Source organism: Streptopelia decaocto (assembly GCF_964273445.1).
Source record: "Streptopelia decaocto genome assembly, chromosome: 13".
In the NCBI taxonomy this organism is placed as follows: domain Eukaryota; kingdom Metazoa; phylum Chordata; class Aves; order Columbiformes; family Columbidae; genus Streptopelia; species Streptopelia decaocto.
In genome coordinates, this window is record NC_138668.1 from 4568368 (window position 1) to 4583615 (window position 15248).

At 55.7% G+C, this 15248-nt stretch overlaps 1 protein-coding gene across 3 annotated transcripts in view; it reads left to right on the forward strand.

Moving 5' to 3' along the window:
* The first annotated feature begins 227 nt into the window (after positions 1-227).
* Positions 228-15248, forward strand: part of RAI1 (retinoic acid induced 1) — a 76637-nt gene continuing 61616 nt past the window's right edge. For 2 of the 3 annotated variants that reach the window (XR_014185346.1, XM_082064901.1), the window contains exon 1: positions 228-362. The gene's annotated coding sequence lies outside the window, so the exon portion shown is untranslated. Of the gene's footprint in view, positions 363-12653; positions 12766-15248 lie in introns of all 3 variants that reach the window. The other variant, XM_082064902.1, reaches the window with a different exon arrangement.

Consider the following 15248-nt stretch of genomic DNA (forward strand, 5'->3'; position numbering starts at 1 on the left):
CGGTGCGCAGCGCCCATCGCACCATCCCCCGCTACCGCCGCCGCGATGCCCGTTCCCGGCGCGCGGTGCCCGCTCACCGGAGGCGCGCGCCGCCCGGTTCCCGGCGGGCCCCCGGCGCGGCCGGCAGGTGTCGCTGCCGTCGCGGGCAGGGCGGCGGGCGCGCGTGCACTTCCGACGGCGCTCGGTCATGCCCCCGACTTTCCTCCCCTCCCTCCCGGCGCCGCGCGGAGCTCCCGCCCGCTGACACCGCCGAGCGGCTCGCACGGCGCGGCGGAGAGCGGCGGGGCCGCCCGGGGATGGCCGCCGGGGCCGCCCCCGCCCAGCGCCGCCGCTGAGACGCAGCGGGGCCACGGCCGGGCCAGGTAAGAAGGTTCCGGTTACGGCTCCGGGGGGCGGTCCGGGAGGGCCTCGGCTCTGCCGCGCTGGCCGCGGCGGGCCCCGGGAGGCCGGTGGCCCGGGGACGGTGGGGGTGACAGGCGTTGTCTGGCGCGGGGAGAGAAGAGCTGCCCGAGCGGGGCGGGGGCCGCAGCCCCGGTGCCCTCCCGGTGTGCGGGGGGGGGTCCCTGCCGCCGCCTCGCGTTCCCACCCCGCTTGCTTCGCGTCGCGCCGCCGGCTGCAGCCGCAGCTCCCGCCGAGCCCGCTGCGTTCCTGCTGCCGCTGGAGCGGCGGCGGCACCGCGTCCCCCCGCGCTGCCGGCATCTTCCCTTCCCTTCCCTTCCCTTCCCTTCCCTTCCCTTCCCTTCCCTTCCCTTCCCTTCCCTTCCCTTCCCTTCCCTTCCCTTCCCTCCTTCTTTTCTCTCCCATCGCACCGCACTCGCATTTGCAACTGCAGCCCGACCCCCCCACACCCTCCACCTCGACCCCCCCCCGTCCACCTCGACCCCCCCCAAGCGCGAGCCTGGCCCTAGCACGGTGACGTCACGGGGGGGGGTGCACCGAGGGGCTCCCCGGCCCCCCCGGCCCCACGGGTGGCCGCGGTGCTCCCGGCCGGCTGCGTGGGGACGCGGAGGGGGAACTCGGTGCATCTGAAACCCACCCTGGAGAAAGGCGGCTTGGGAGCCGCGGCCCCCCCATCAGCTCCCCCTACATTCCCCCCCCCCCACCCTGAGCCCTTCTGCTGCAGCTGCTTTTAAGCTGCTAAATTCCAGCTAAATTCCAGTGTGTGTGTGTCCCCTTCCCACCATCCCCTGGAAACGCGCAGCTGGAGCAGCAGCCTGAGCGCGCTGGTGCACGCACAGCCGGGGATCCCAGCCGAGATGCTGACCGGCCTGGTCCCCCTGCCTGGGGGTCGGCATCCCCAGGACTTTCGGGCGGGTGACAAAGTGTCGCAGCTGACGTCGCAGACCTGCCGGAGGTTTTCGTTGACGTCAGAGCGGGCAGCTGCTGGGGTGCGCGTTTGTTCCCCGCCGCCTTTGATGGAACGTGATGCTGTCCCTTAGATGCGAGCAAATTTGGCTTGGCAAAAGCTCTTGTGGCCACTGGTTCCTGCCTGTTCTCCCTTTGGCTGCAAGTGATGCCCGGGCTGGCTGCCCTCGGGTGACCTCCCAAAGTGATGTTTCGGAGGAACAAAACCAACAGTGGGGGTTTTGTGTGGGAGAGCGCTCCTGGGGCGCTCTGCAAGCAGAGTGAAGGCGTCTCTGGTGGCACCAGCACCTTCTGAGCGCTCTGCCAGCTCAACTCTGACTGTCCCAGCTCGTGGGCATCACCAGAGCCTCTCTGAGGGTGCAGAAATGGTTTGCTACTGGACACTGAGACTTTGCAGGGCCCTCCCACCCCGCAGCCATTTTCCGTGGGGCGGCAGGTTGCATCCCCTAGTTGGGCGAGCAGCACCGTGGTGGCTCTGGGCATGTGGGTGCTGTCACCTGTACGTCGATGGGAGAGGGCGCGGGGTTCACGGGGGATGAGGCAGAGGTTGGCTGTGCATGGTGCCCCAGCACTGCGCGGTCAGGTGCTTAGGTCTGGTGTCTGTCACTGCCTGATGAAAATGGACTTCGAGCTGCTGGGGGATGGATGGGAAAAGGATGGGAAGAAGCCAAGTGAGATGGATAAGAGGACCCGTTTCCCCTGAGCGCCCTTCCCTCCCCATTCCCCGTGGGATCGCGGTGTGCCTCAGGCATGGTGAGGGTGATGATGGTGGTGGGTTCAGCGTGGGTCCGCGCACAGGCCTCGGAGTTTGGGCTGGGGGCACCCGCACCCTGAGCAGCAGCTCTGCAGCCCAGGGCCGGGAGCTGTGTGAAGTTAAAGGCAGGAAGTAAGCAATAAAAAAATAATAATTAAAAAAGAAATACTGCGACCAGTAGAAACTGCCGGGGAGATTTAGGGAAGCGGCACGGCTGTGCCAGGGAGCTCAGGAGAAGCGTGCATCCTCCTCTGATGAGGAGCTGCCTGTGCCAAGGACCGCAGACCCACCTCTCCTCTCCCGGCTCTGTCTCCTCTGCAAGCCCCAGGGAACAATTGCATACAGAGTGCTTCGTTTCAGAGCCGCCACAGTCATTTCAGAGACCTTTTAGGCAGGAAAAGTGCTCTGTAGCGTGTAATTTGAAGGCTCTGCTCTGAACCTTCACTGTCGCTCAGCTAAATGATCCTCTGCTCTTCCAAACCTTTGCTGCCTGGAAACCAGCGGCAGTGACCTGGTTCCTGGCCTCGCTCGGTCCCTGATCTCCCTTCAGCCCCATGTTAAGGTGGGGGGAGTCACGGGTTGCGAGGAGCAGCCCGGTGTGTTTCTCTGTCTTGCATGGGGCCTCTCACACGTCAGAGTCCTGTGAGATTTCAGCCAGTCTTAATCATCTCTCGCCTCTGCCTGAGCTGCAGAGGTTGTCGCAGCTCGCTAAGGATTTTCCAGCCTGGAGGGTCGAGTCTTGTGAGGGCTCTGCAGGAAAATCTAGAGATGCCGACTGATTTCCCCCGAAATGGGGGAGCTGCAGAATTATTTTCTTTAGCACCCCTCAGGCTTGGCAGCTTGCGGCGGGGAAGGACGGTTTGTTCTGCCGTCAGAGGAAACGGCACAACTTTGGTTTAACTGATAGAGCCACGTCACAGCCTCGCCAGGGGCACGGCGAGCCGAGCCGGGGGGTGACGGGCCATCGGTTAACCAGGGAGCGCAGTATCGCTGGGGGTTTCCTCACCCTTGTCTTTCCTCTCCTGCCCATCCTGGCACGAGTTGCCCTAAAAACTTTAGTCGGTTGGAGGCACACCTGCAGGAACAGAGGGAGCTGCGGGTTTCCTCTCGCCGCGGGCGCTGCCGGCCCTGCCAGATGCAGGCAGGGCTTTGAGTTCCCGGCAGCTGTGGTGCGCGGGCAGATTCGCGGAGGTGCAAAGGGAAATGGATGGGGAGAAGGAGAAACGTTTGGAGGTGAAGAGCTTTGCTCTCACCCCTCGGGCTGCTCCCGGCCGGTCCGGTCCCATGCTGCGGCATAGGGCAGTGCGCCGGCTGGCACCGCGCGGGCACGTGCGCGTCTCCTCTCGCCTCGCGCGGCTGCGTTCTCCTTTGGATTCACTCCTGGTTTTGCCAAGGGAGGGAGGGTTCCAGTGATGGCAGATTTGTGCATGTCACCGAATCATACAAAGCAGGACAAAACAGTCTTGGGTCGGTCCTCAGGCCATGCCTGGTGAATACATGGGTCTAACCTGCTCTTAAAAAACGCGGGTGCTGGGGAACCCACCCTGTCCCCAGGTGATTGCTGCCGCTCACTAATGACACACTTCCAGCAATGCAACGTGGCTTCTGCTCGCATCCTATCCCCTGCAGCAGGGCACGAGGCAGAGGAAAGGCTGTTTGTTTCCTTTTCCCTTCGTCACCTCTCCGAGGGATGCTCTGCAGCTCCAGCCCTTCTGAAGAGCGGGCGGGATGCGTCCCAGCGTTGTCCTGTCCCACTGCCTGCCCAGAAACATGCTCAAAACCCACCTGCTCAGCATTGTGTGGATTTGGGATTTCCCAGGAGGGCTCGTACAGCTGCTCCTGGCTGACAGTGGCGAGGCTGTCACCCTGAGCCCTGTGCGGAGGAGGAGGAAGGGGAGGAAGAGGGAGGCAGGTACAGGTGCTGGAGAAGCAATGTCACGGCGGAGCGCAAAGAACCAGTTCCAAGCAGTAATTGCCACCTGCATTCTCCAGCACCCAGCCGACAAAAACCTGCACGTCCCAGCGAGCTGAGAGCCACCACGGGCCATGCAAGATGGAAAGTGGCTGCCTGGGGCTGGGGTCCTGGTCCCGGTGGGAGGGTGGGCATCGCTGCCGGGCGGCTGCTTCGCTGCGGAAAGGCGGCTGCTTGGGTTTTGCTTTGGTTGCATGGCCTAGTTTTTGAGAGCTGGAATACGCTCAAAGATGGGCTTTCTGAGTTGCTTTTTTTGGTTTTGTTTTGTTTTAAATGACAGCATTTCCCCTTTAAATTTACATCTCTAGCTGGGGAACACAGAGCCCGGTGAGAGAGGGAGTGTGAGACTTTTATAAAAAGAACTAGTCGGGTTTTATTATCCCTTTGAGATGAGCAGGGAAAATCTATACTGAAGGCATGAAATAGCAATAAAAATGGACTTTTTGCCAAAGCAAAATTAATTGAGTGAATCTCAGTCCTCAAGCCTGAGCTCTGAGAGGCTTATGAGTTGGATATGAACCACGCTGTCCCCTTCCCGGCTCTCATCCCCCGAGGAGGGGAGGCAAAAACCTCTCTCCGGTCCTCAGAACCAAACAACGAAGTGCGATGTCATCAGCACCCAGGAGGAAAGGACATGTGCTTGGGACACGGGCATCCCCACCGCTTGCGAGGCTGATGGTCCCCGGAGCAAGGACCTTCTCCAGGTCCCTTGGCGTGGGGACCTGCTCCGATGGTGTGAATACGATGCTGATGAACATCCAGTGATCATCGCTCCAGTGTTTCCATCACTGTGAGTCATGGCATCCCACCTGGATTGTGGATTTAGGGGAGTCCAACAAGGCAAAGGAAGAAGCCGGGAGAGGAACCTGGTGTCTTATCCTGGCCTGGGCTTGCTCTTATTAATCATTTTCCTCCCTCGTCTCTGCTTCCTGCTCCTGCCCCATGTCTGGTTCTCCAAGGCGCTTTCAGGGAAAAACCTTCAGAGAAAAGGAAGATCCCCTCCTGGGTTTTGTTCATCTGGACGTACACATGCGGTGGCACCAGCTTCGCTCTCCTCTTTTTGGGGGGGAGGACGGCAGGAGGAGCCGCCGGACAGAGCAGCGAGGGGAAAGGATTCTTTTCAGCAGATGGTGCAAAGAGGACAAAGCTGCGTAAACCTCCACCAGAGAGTCCACCAGAGAGACAGAGATTAAGGAGCGAGAGGGCTGAGAGGCAGCTCCAGGCAGGAGAAGGAAGGAGAAAAAAGGAAAACGGGGGTGGAAATAGGATTGGAGAGTGGAACTGGGGAGAGGAGCGTTGGGTTGAACAGGAATCTCCTCCCACTTGATGTCTCCCCTCCAATTCGGAGGGCCCAGATTCACTGCCATAAAAATATAGCCCTTTTCAATCCCTTATCTTGCAGGAGCAGAAACAATTGGCCTGCAAAGAAGGAGAAAACAATCTGTTTGACTGACAAACAAAAACACATTTCTGCACAAAAGGAGGAGGAGGAAGAGGCAGCTGTCTGGCTGCTGCTTCGGCTTTTTTTTCCTTTCCCCTCCCTCTCCTGTCCCCTCGCTAAGCTGATGGTGTCGGAGCGGAGCCGCTGCCCTTGCCAGCACAACACCCGCCGTTCTGACTGGCTGGGTTCAATGTCAGGTTCCTGCAGCAAATGTCATTGTCTGCACTGCTGTCACCAGCTGTGATGAAGATGCACCAGCCCCGCCGTGATGCCCTCCAGGGGACGGTGGTGGGAAAGGTGGTACCCGGAGCATCAATGGGGCAGAAACTGGTGCTCAAGAGGGACCAAGGCTCAGGGTGGCTGAGCTGGGGACAGAGGGGACATGGGAGATCCCTTCCCTTGGGGAAGTTCAGCTGGGCTGTGGGTGATACACTGATATTGCAGCATGTGGGCATTGTTGGAGCAGCCAAGTCTCACATCTTCAGTTACTGCTGGGGTCTTGGCCATCTCCAGAGTCACCTCTGTGCCTTGGTTTCCCTGTCTGCAAAGTCAGGAGGATAACACGTGAGTGGTCTCAGAGAGCTGGGGCACAGAAATGCCCTGTGCACCTTAAGTCGTTATCCCAACAAATCTTTATCCCCATAAAATCATTGCGGCAACCACCGTACTAGCCAAATTGGTGCTGGGGAGAATCTGTGGGACAGGCAGGAGCAGAGTCAGTGGGATCCCGGCAGTTCTCTGTCTCTCCAGAGCAAACTCCTCACTTAAAAGCTTTATTAAAAGAAAGATAAACTGATTTTCCCCATGCAATTCCCAGACCAGGAGCAGCAGTTTCCTGCCCAGAATGGCCTTCCGAGGGGATTCTGCTCTACGTGAACACCTGAAGCAAATACCCTCGCTCCAAAACCAGCCAAACGCAACACCCAGCGCCTGCCTGACCCTGGAAAAGCAGGAGGCTGGAGCTGGGCCATCTCTGCAGGGGCCGGTTAGTGTCACCACACAGGGAATCTGCAATAAATAGAGGAGAACAAGAACAAAACCTTGAAACCACCGTGACGGTCTTAATTGCTTTTGATCCGGGTTGCTGGTGACCTACTAGAGTCCACTGGAAAGATGATCCCACACTGGTGGACGATTTGCTTTTCCCTTTGTTTTTTTTTTTTAAGGAGCTGTTTTGCTCTGCAGCGAAGTAGCAAAATAACATGTAAGAAATCACAGATTCCAGGTGAGTTAATAACAAATAATGACTTTCGGTTCCTGAGTGGTTCTCTTGATGCTTCAGTCCAGGCGTATAACAGACAGCTTTTCCTGTGCATACACAGCCTGGCTTGTTGAAATTCAAGTGAATTCAAGAGATTCAGCCTCTGCTTTCTTAGACTACCACAACAGAAGCTTTGGGGAATATTTGACCTGAAACATGAGAAGAACTTGACTTTTTTCCTTTTAATTCTTGCGCCTAAAATGCAATTTTCTGCATTTTCCTTTCCTCTTCCATTTCAAAGGAAGACGAGAGGAGCCACCTCCCCACGTGTCAAACTGCAGGCAGAAGAAGATACGAAAGACGACTGGACTCCTTTTACAACTTCAGCGTTTGACTTTCCTCCCCAGAAGGGGAAGATGCATTGTCAGCCTGTCTTGTGATCCGGCTATAACCTTTTGTTACCCCGGTAAACGTCAGCTGACCGGGCTGGGATGTAGAAAAGCTGCATCTCTACCGGAGCGTTGCTGCGCTGCCGTGCAGACGGTGTTTGGGCAGGAAGAGGCCCAGCGTGTGCTCGCCCCGGCGGGGTTTCAGACTTTGCCCGGCGCGGGGCAGTCGGATGCTCTGCGGTGAAGTGCGGGCAGCGGCTGCAAGAGCAGGTTTTGCCCCCAGCTGAAGTACCTTTCAGGGACCACGGTTCCCAGCGGGTGATGATCCAGCCTGGGATGATGGGGTCTTAGCTGGGACGGGTGGTCTGCAGGCAGTCTGTGCACCAGGGAGGGATAAAACTTATTTAAGTGGCGTGGCTGGACCCCACAGTCAGTGCTGCTCAGGGTCGCTTGTTCCCCTCCATCTCAGCAGTATCAGGATCGTGCCGCGTCCTCTGCAGTCATCTGCCCGACTTTTCCATGCTGGTGCCTTCTCCCAGCTCCTTCAAGTCCTTCTGTGGCCCCCCAAGGTCCTCCACCACCCTCACCTTTACTTATTCCTGTCCCCCAAACCCTTCTTGCCTTCTCCCTTCAGCTCCTCGTTCCCTGCTCAACCCTGTCTGCAGAAACACAACCCTGCTGAGGGTTTGGCCTCCATGCTCAGTGCCAGTTGATCACAGCTAATGCCGTGATAAAGTAAATCTAGCAAAGACGTGGAGTTTGGCCCCTGGGCAAGAAAGACAGTTCAGGTCTTAGCAGATGCTGCTTCTCTGGTCCTGTACGCTCTGAGCATCAGAGGTGGCCATGGGAGCAGCTCTTGGGGTGAAGCCGGAGTTTGGCCCAGCCCATGGCTTGAGGAGAGGTGGCTGAGACACGGTGGGATCTGCTGAAGCCCCAGCTCGCAGCTTCAGCCCCTGCAGGTGTCTGGATGCTCACAGTCTGGCCAGCGGGACAGTATTTCCCATTGCAGAGCCAGCGCTCCATGAAGATTCATCCACCCATGTGTTATCCAGCCCTACCTGGAGCTTCTTTCCCTGCCGCTCCCTGCCTGTGCAGGATCATCTCCCACCCCTTCCACCAGCCACGGTCACACTGTCCTGGAGCTCGTCCTCCATGTTCCTCTGCGCTGACGTCCCTCGGGATTTGGCCAGTGTGTATCAGGGCTCCGCGCCTCTTCCCTCCAGCTGCTCCCGCTTGGCTGCATCACCCAGAGCATCCTTTCCTCCTGCCCGGGGTCGCCTTGTACGTCCCGTTTCCCCGGTTATTTCACCCTGATTTATACCAGGTCACGGGCATCTGGGTCCCTCACTTGTCCGTGGTAGCACAGCCTCTTCGATTAGGTGTATTTCCAAGCATGACTTCCATCTGTCCATCAGTCGCTATAGGTAATTTCTGCAGCGTTTACAGCCGTACAGGGGCATCATTCGTACGTAATAATCGCTGATGGTGGCAGGACTGTGATAAATGATCTGTTCCGCGCGTTTCACCTCTTTTCTATTCACAAATTGTTCGTGATTTTTTTTTTGTAGTTGCATTAAGTATTCAAAGTGACTGCGATTTCCCCCATTGTATTCATTATTCAAAATTGTTCTCCAGATAATTTCAGCAAATAATTCGCGGTCTTTGCTCTTTTGTGAATACTCGGTCTCAAGAATGAGGGTCGTTTTAATTGGGATCTTACATCACATGATGGATTTCGGCTTCCCGATTGGGCAGGTTTAATTTTTAGAATTGAGGTTTGGGGAGGGAACTGTTGCGATTAAGAATTTGAAATTCACTTTCTTCCAATATCTTCAGTTGCCGCTTAAAATTAACAGTCTGTCTTTTTTCTTTTTCCCATTCCTGGCCAGAAATCCCTGCCGGTAACTTGTTGGCAAGAAACACTTGGAGAATATAAACAAAAAGGTGCCACCAAAACAGCTAAATTTAACATATCTAAAAACTGGAGCGATGATTCACGGTGGTTTGTTTTGTATTATTCGCCTTGCTCCGGTAAAAATAATGATCAAAATAATTTAGAAACATAAAAAGCCACATAGCAAGGGGACATTTATAGCGCTTGGTTTCATAAAATCTTCCATCGATGGCTCTTTATGTGCCTGGGAAACGTTCTCTGGGCCGGTGTTGAGTTGGTACCGCGGCCGTGCTCGGTGCTCCGGTTCGGCCGTGGTGGAGTGAAGGGACCAGCCTGGCTCCCCACGCCACCGTGACCTGTGGGAGGTGACACTCGGGGTGTCTCACCCAGAGCTCGACTCCAGGCACAGGGTGACCATGAGCGACTTGCCCAAGGTCGCACCCCGGCTCCCCCCTTCAGCTGGAAATAGCTCCAAGGTCTCCTGTTCCCCCCCCGCCATCTGGGAAAGGTGCGGAGTTCAGATGTTTGCTCTGACAGCCTGGCTCCTGCCGCCCCTTGTAAAACCTCCTTGGCTCTATTTTCTGCCCCCCCACCCCATCAGGCTGAGTCAATACAGTCCCACCCATTCCCCCCCCCCCGCTTTAATAGCACGGGTTCTTGTGGCATATTTATGCCTCCGAAGTGGAGCGTTGTGCCGGCGTTCCCGTTCGCGCTGCTCGCTCCCACCAGCTGCTGCTGCCGATTTCCCTTAAAAATAAAACCCCTCTAAAGGTACAGCAGGGACACCTTAAATGCAGAGCTGTGGCGTGCAGTTAATCATATCCTCTTAACGGGTTTATTCGCTCATTAAATATTTAAGACTCGTTTCTCTTTATCAATAGTGTGGAGGCGTGCAGGCCCCGGTGCAAAGATTTATGCACACAATAGGATCGGTGCATTTAGATTTGTTTGAAGGGATCCGAGAGCCATTTAAAACTCGACCAAGGGGGACGGTTGCTGCTGCTGCTGTTTTCCTCCGGTGAGATTTCTGCCTCCTGACTGTGGTCGGGAGGGGAGGTCGGGCTGGCGACTGCCTCCAATACCTGCCTGGTTGCTTTTGAAATAGCTGCACCTCTTTTTGAGGGACGCAGAGGTCTCGGGGGGGACCCGCTTGTGCCGGGCATGGGCGTCCTGTAGTGATGAGGATGGTCTGTGGAAAATGTGTGTGGAGGGAGGACCTGGTGCTGGGTTGTGGAAGCAGCGTTTTGATCCCCGCTTCCCACCGCTGCTGTAGGAAGAGCTTTGCGTTGCGGCTCAGATGCGAATTCCTGCTCGTCTGGCACTGTTCGGGAGCCGTCACGCAGGTGCAACATCTGTTGTTCTCCTGTTATTACCTGGGCTCTGCTCTTCACGCAGGTGGAAGAGCGGCGGTGGCCTTTTTGGTTCGTGGGATGGGCGGCGGAACTAAACCACCTTGATCTTGCCTTCCCATCCTTCCCATCGCCACCCCCCTGCCCACCACAGCTCAGCAGCCCGGACCACCATCCAGAGCACCCACGCTTCACCCAGTCCCCACCACGTCCCACCCTGCCCCACGCCGCTCCCCAGTCCCTCCGCGAGGCTCCGTGGCTGCCAGCTGCTGCCAGGTGTGTTGCCCCCCCTGGGAGCCCATTCCTTGCACTCCTGTGGGTGTGCGGTGCACTAGCACGTGTATCCACCGCTTCCCCAGTCTCCCAGGGCTGTGCTGGGGAAGCTGGGATGGGGCTGGGAGCCCGAGTGCGCGGTCGATGCGGTCGCAGGACGTGACCCGTGCCCATCCTTCCATGGAGCGCCTTGCCGGAGCTCGCAGGGCCAGCAGGTCCCGGCACGCAGGGCTCTCTCACCATCTCAGCGGTCTCTGCTTAGATCAGGAGGGAACATCTCATGCCAAGACCTGTCCTCCCCAGGCTGCAGCTTGGAGTCGGCGATGGCAGCAGCTGACGCCCAGGTTTCTTTCACCCCCCCTCCCCGTGGCATCCCGGCGGGTTCTTCCTGCAGCCAGACGTGCCTGTCCCAAAAATTCCTCTGCGGGAGATGCTGCGGGCGAGTGGCTGCAGTGGCAATAGGCAGAGCTGGCAGGTCCCTCCTGGGGGGGTGAGAAATACCCCGGCTGGCTTATTGACAGCCCAGAGCATGGGAAGAGCGTGCGTGCGTCAGATATTTCCCCAAACCTCTCCTGCTTTGCAACGTGCCCACTGGAAAAAAAAAAAAAAAGGATCTGACAGCAATAAAACTGTCGGGCGGCTGCCGCTGCTTTTTTTTTAAAGTTCTATGATAGCTTCTCCCCCTCTTTTTTTTAATAGCTAATGCATCTGTCACTACTTTCCTAATGAGCTTTCCAAAAGGGCCTTGGGGAGCTCTACCTATCCATGTGGGCTCGCATAGGAGCTTACTCAGGGGAGGCAGAGAGAATCCAGCTCCCTCTTTCACCCCCATCTCCTCCCAAACGCCTCTCGGAGGGCAGGTTGTCCGGAGGGAGGGGAAGGCAGCAATATCTCAGCGCTCGGCGAGCTGGCGTGCACCCCCTGCAATCACAGCCAATAATGACAAAAAGACGGGGCTGCTGCCAGAGATAGAGAGCTGAGCTCCAAGCGTTACAGCAATGTCACAGCCTTGGGACTGCTGCTGGCTGCTACTGGAAAGAAATTTCCTCACAACAGGCAGAGTTATAGGAAGGAGCCATTGATTGCATTAAAAAACACCCTCCCCACCTCTTTTTTTTGGCATGGATTTTCAAGGCTTGCTTTTTTTTTTCCTCCCCTCCTCTCTCCCCCCCCCCCTTTCTCCATTTGCCATTGAAGTTGCGTTCAATAAAACCCATCGCCCGAGAGCGTCTGTTCGCATGTTCTCAGCAGTACAATGGGCAGAGGACTGCAGTGTGCGGAGGCTCCGCCAGCCTCACGCAGACAATGAGGGGGTGGGAGCGGGGCAGGGCGGGGGGGAGCTTTTATTTTATTTTATTTTTCCCCCACCTGCCAGCCCCCACTACTAATTGTAATCACAAAAGGCAAATGGGAAGGGACTGGGGGAGCAAGGCTGTGGTTCACCGGGGTCATGGTCTCCATCAGTCATTCTCCCAGCCTGTTGCTGGGTAAAAGCCCGGCTCCTGGGTTTATCAAAATGACTGTGCGGTAAAAGCCTCTTCACCCAAAACAACCCTCCAAAAAAAGCTGTTAGAACTGACTCAAAAAGCATGAACTTCCTATTGCCATCCATGGGAGGCTTTCCATTGGCTTCTCTAGGTGCAGAATGGAAAACAGAGTTTGGTGACTCAGGCGCAAACCTGGGATCTCTTCCTCTCTCTGATGCTGTTGACAAATTGTTTAGGGTCCGATTCATCAAGAGCCTGAACATCTCCATCCCTGTGCTGTTCCACAGGGCACAAGAGGATGCTCCGCTTGGAAGGACCGAATCTCTTAACTGTGCCGTGCCCACGTTCCCCTCAGCTGTAAAATGTGTCAGTGCTGACCCTGCGTCGCGTGATGGTGCAGAAGCTAATAACTATTAATGCCAGGGAGATGCTTCCAGATCTCTAGATAAAAGGTGCTCAAGGAGGGAAAATTATTATCAACGTGGTCCAAATAGCTACAGGGGATTCGAAATCTGTTTGTATTTGTAGGATGTAACCACAAAGGAGGGAGAGACTGGGACAATGGAGCATGCACAGCACTAATGGAATGAGCGTAGGAAAGACGATATCTCTGGAGACCCTTAGAAACCATTTCCCAGTGGTAAGATCTGCTTGGGTTGTTTGTTCTTCTTCCCAGATGAGAGCTGCAGTCATGAACGCTTTTATCACTTAAAACTGGACTAGATGGAGGGCCAGAGCGGATACGGTAGGGATGAGCCTTTGTGCCTCTCCAGTGCGTGGATCCGTAAGTTTAACAGGCCTCAGCTTCCATTTGTATCTTTCAGAGCTGCGTTTTGTAACAGAGGAATCTGGACTGGACCTTTCAGACCTGTTTTTCAGTCTTACGGGATGCAGGTTTGGCCTCTGGTAGAGATGCAAGGGCATGACTTGGGCATGTCGAGGCTGCAGCTGCAGCAGGAGGGATGTTCAGGGTGGAAACATCCCCGTCCCATCCCAGGATGGAGCCCTGGGGTACAGTTTGGGCTGGAGCGTGTGTTTGGAACAGCCCTGTGGTACCATGTGAGCGTGGTGGTTCCTTGAGGCCATTTCACTGGGAGATTCACTTTTTCCAGCTGATTCACGTTCCTGGTACGAGCCCATTTCTTGCCATGGTGACGGTAAAGCTGGCTGAGAGCTCCGCACGTGAACACGCCGTGGTCCAGTCTGGAATCTCCTTGCGAGCTCTGAGCCTGGTGGTGCCAGGAGCTGGACAAACACAGGTTTTTCCCTTGAGATTAAAACGGAGTTAGACAAGCTGTTTGTTGTCTGTGATCTGGCAATGCCAAGAGATCTGTGCAAAGCGTTGGGCGAGCTCACAGGAGGCAGGCAGCATCCGTCCCGGCTCCCCCGGGGCGGACATCCCGCAGTTCCTCGCTCGCGATACCATGCGCTGCTCCGAAATCGTGACATCGCCTTCCCTTTGCACCCCGAGACAGCCCCATTTTGTGCTCTGGGGAGCTGCAGCCTTTCTCACTGAAGACCTGCAGCACACCATGCTCTTTCTTTCTTTTTCTTTTTTTTTTTTTTTTCATCTCCTGGACACTTTACTTAGATTCTTTCTTCCCTCTCATTTTCTCTACCATCAAATGAAAGCCATTCAGACCAAAACGGTTCAGTCTGCTCTTTGTGTCTGGAAAACAGAACACCAAAGACAGCTGGACCTACCCGAGATGGCCACGGCCGTGGCAACAGTGGCTCTTTGTTAGCTCTGTTGTCTCTGCCCCTATCTCCAGTGTCTGGGGCCCTGTCTCTTTAAAGCTTTAGTGCGCTGTGTCAAAGCCAACAGAGAGTTCAGCTTATTAATGGATTCGCTAGGTTAATATCCCAACAGTTTGGTTGCGTGGTGTTTTCTTTTTTTTCTCTCCACCAGAATAATTTAGAAAAGGGGGAGGGGGAAAGAAAGATAACCCAGTCCCATTTCTGGGGAGGAGGGCACGGTATGGCTCATTGCTTTGGAGAAATGGAGCTGCAATGGTTGGTGGGGCCAGGAGAAGGTGGTGGCCCAGCCCTTCGCCTTCCTGTCTGTGTGTACATCTCTCTCTATCCTTCTCCTGCGGGGTTCCCTGCATCAAAGCTTCTTCCAGTTCTTATGCTAATGAGGTGCATTAATGCTTAATGACTGTGAACAGGCTTGTTTAATTGCACCTATCTGAGCAGGAGGCACGTTGCTGTATAAGAGGGAACGACCATGTAAGCAGCTGCATGCCCTCCTGGACAGTCTTAATTACATGTAAAACTGATGTGATCTAAACCACCAGGCTGGTGATTAGTTTAGTGAGGCAGGTGGTACTTTGCAATTCAGTGCCTCAGAAACTCTAGAGCAAGTGAGATCAGATTCTTTCGTAGGCTATGGAGGATAAGGCAAGCCCTGATCATCCTTGAATTTGATGTTGGGTGGGGACAAGCGCGGCATAGTAGATTAATTTAATTAATTTATTGCAGTTAGTTTGCAAAGACATTATCCGCGAGCGTCTGTGCAGAATACTGAGCAGTCCCATTAATGCAATGCTATTTTGCCTGTAAATCCTCTCCCCCCGCCCCTGACAGGAGGAATGAGCTTCGATGGTCTCAGCTTTCTGCAGTGTTATCTCGCGCTGTTTGAATACGACCGATTGTCTGAACTACAAAGGGGCCCAGGCTCTAATGCAAAGCCATCCCTATTGGCACTAGACCTAGATTAATGACTCTGCATGCATCGCCTTGGCTCTAAACTGGATTTCCCCACAGCAGCTCGCGGTGCTGCTGTCTGCACGGGATCGGTGCTGCTGTCTGCACGGGATCGGTGCCCCTGCCCGCGCGGCTGGCGGGGGCGGCGGGTCTGGGAGCACCTCCAAGCGCGAAGGCTGGTAAATGGGGGTGCGCAGGTATGGAGGTACCTGCCATCTGCTGATAATTACCCGCCCTTGCTTCTTCCACGTATTTGTTTTGCTTTTTATTCACCGGAAGGGGGGAATTTTTTTTTTTCTTCATTTATAAAAGCAAGCTTTTTTTAGAAATTGGTGTGGGCGGGGGAGTCAAACGAATCAAGCAACATTTTGGGGTTCGGTTGTGCTCCCAGGGCAGGCATCTCCCAACCCGCCGCTT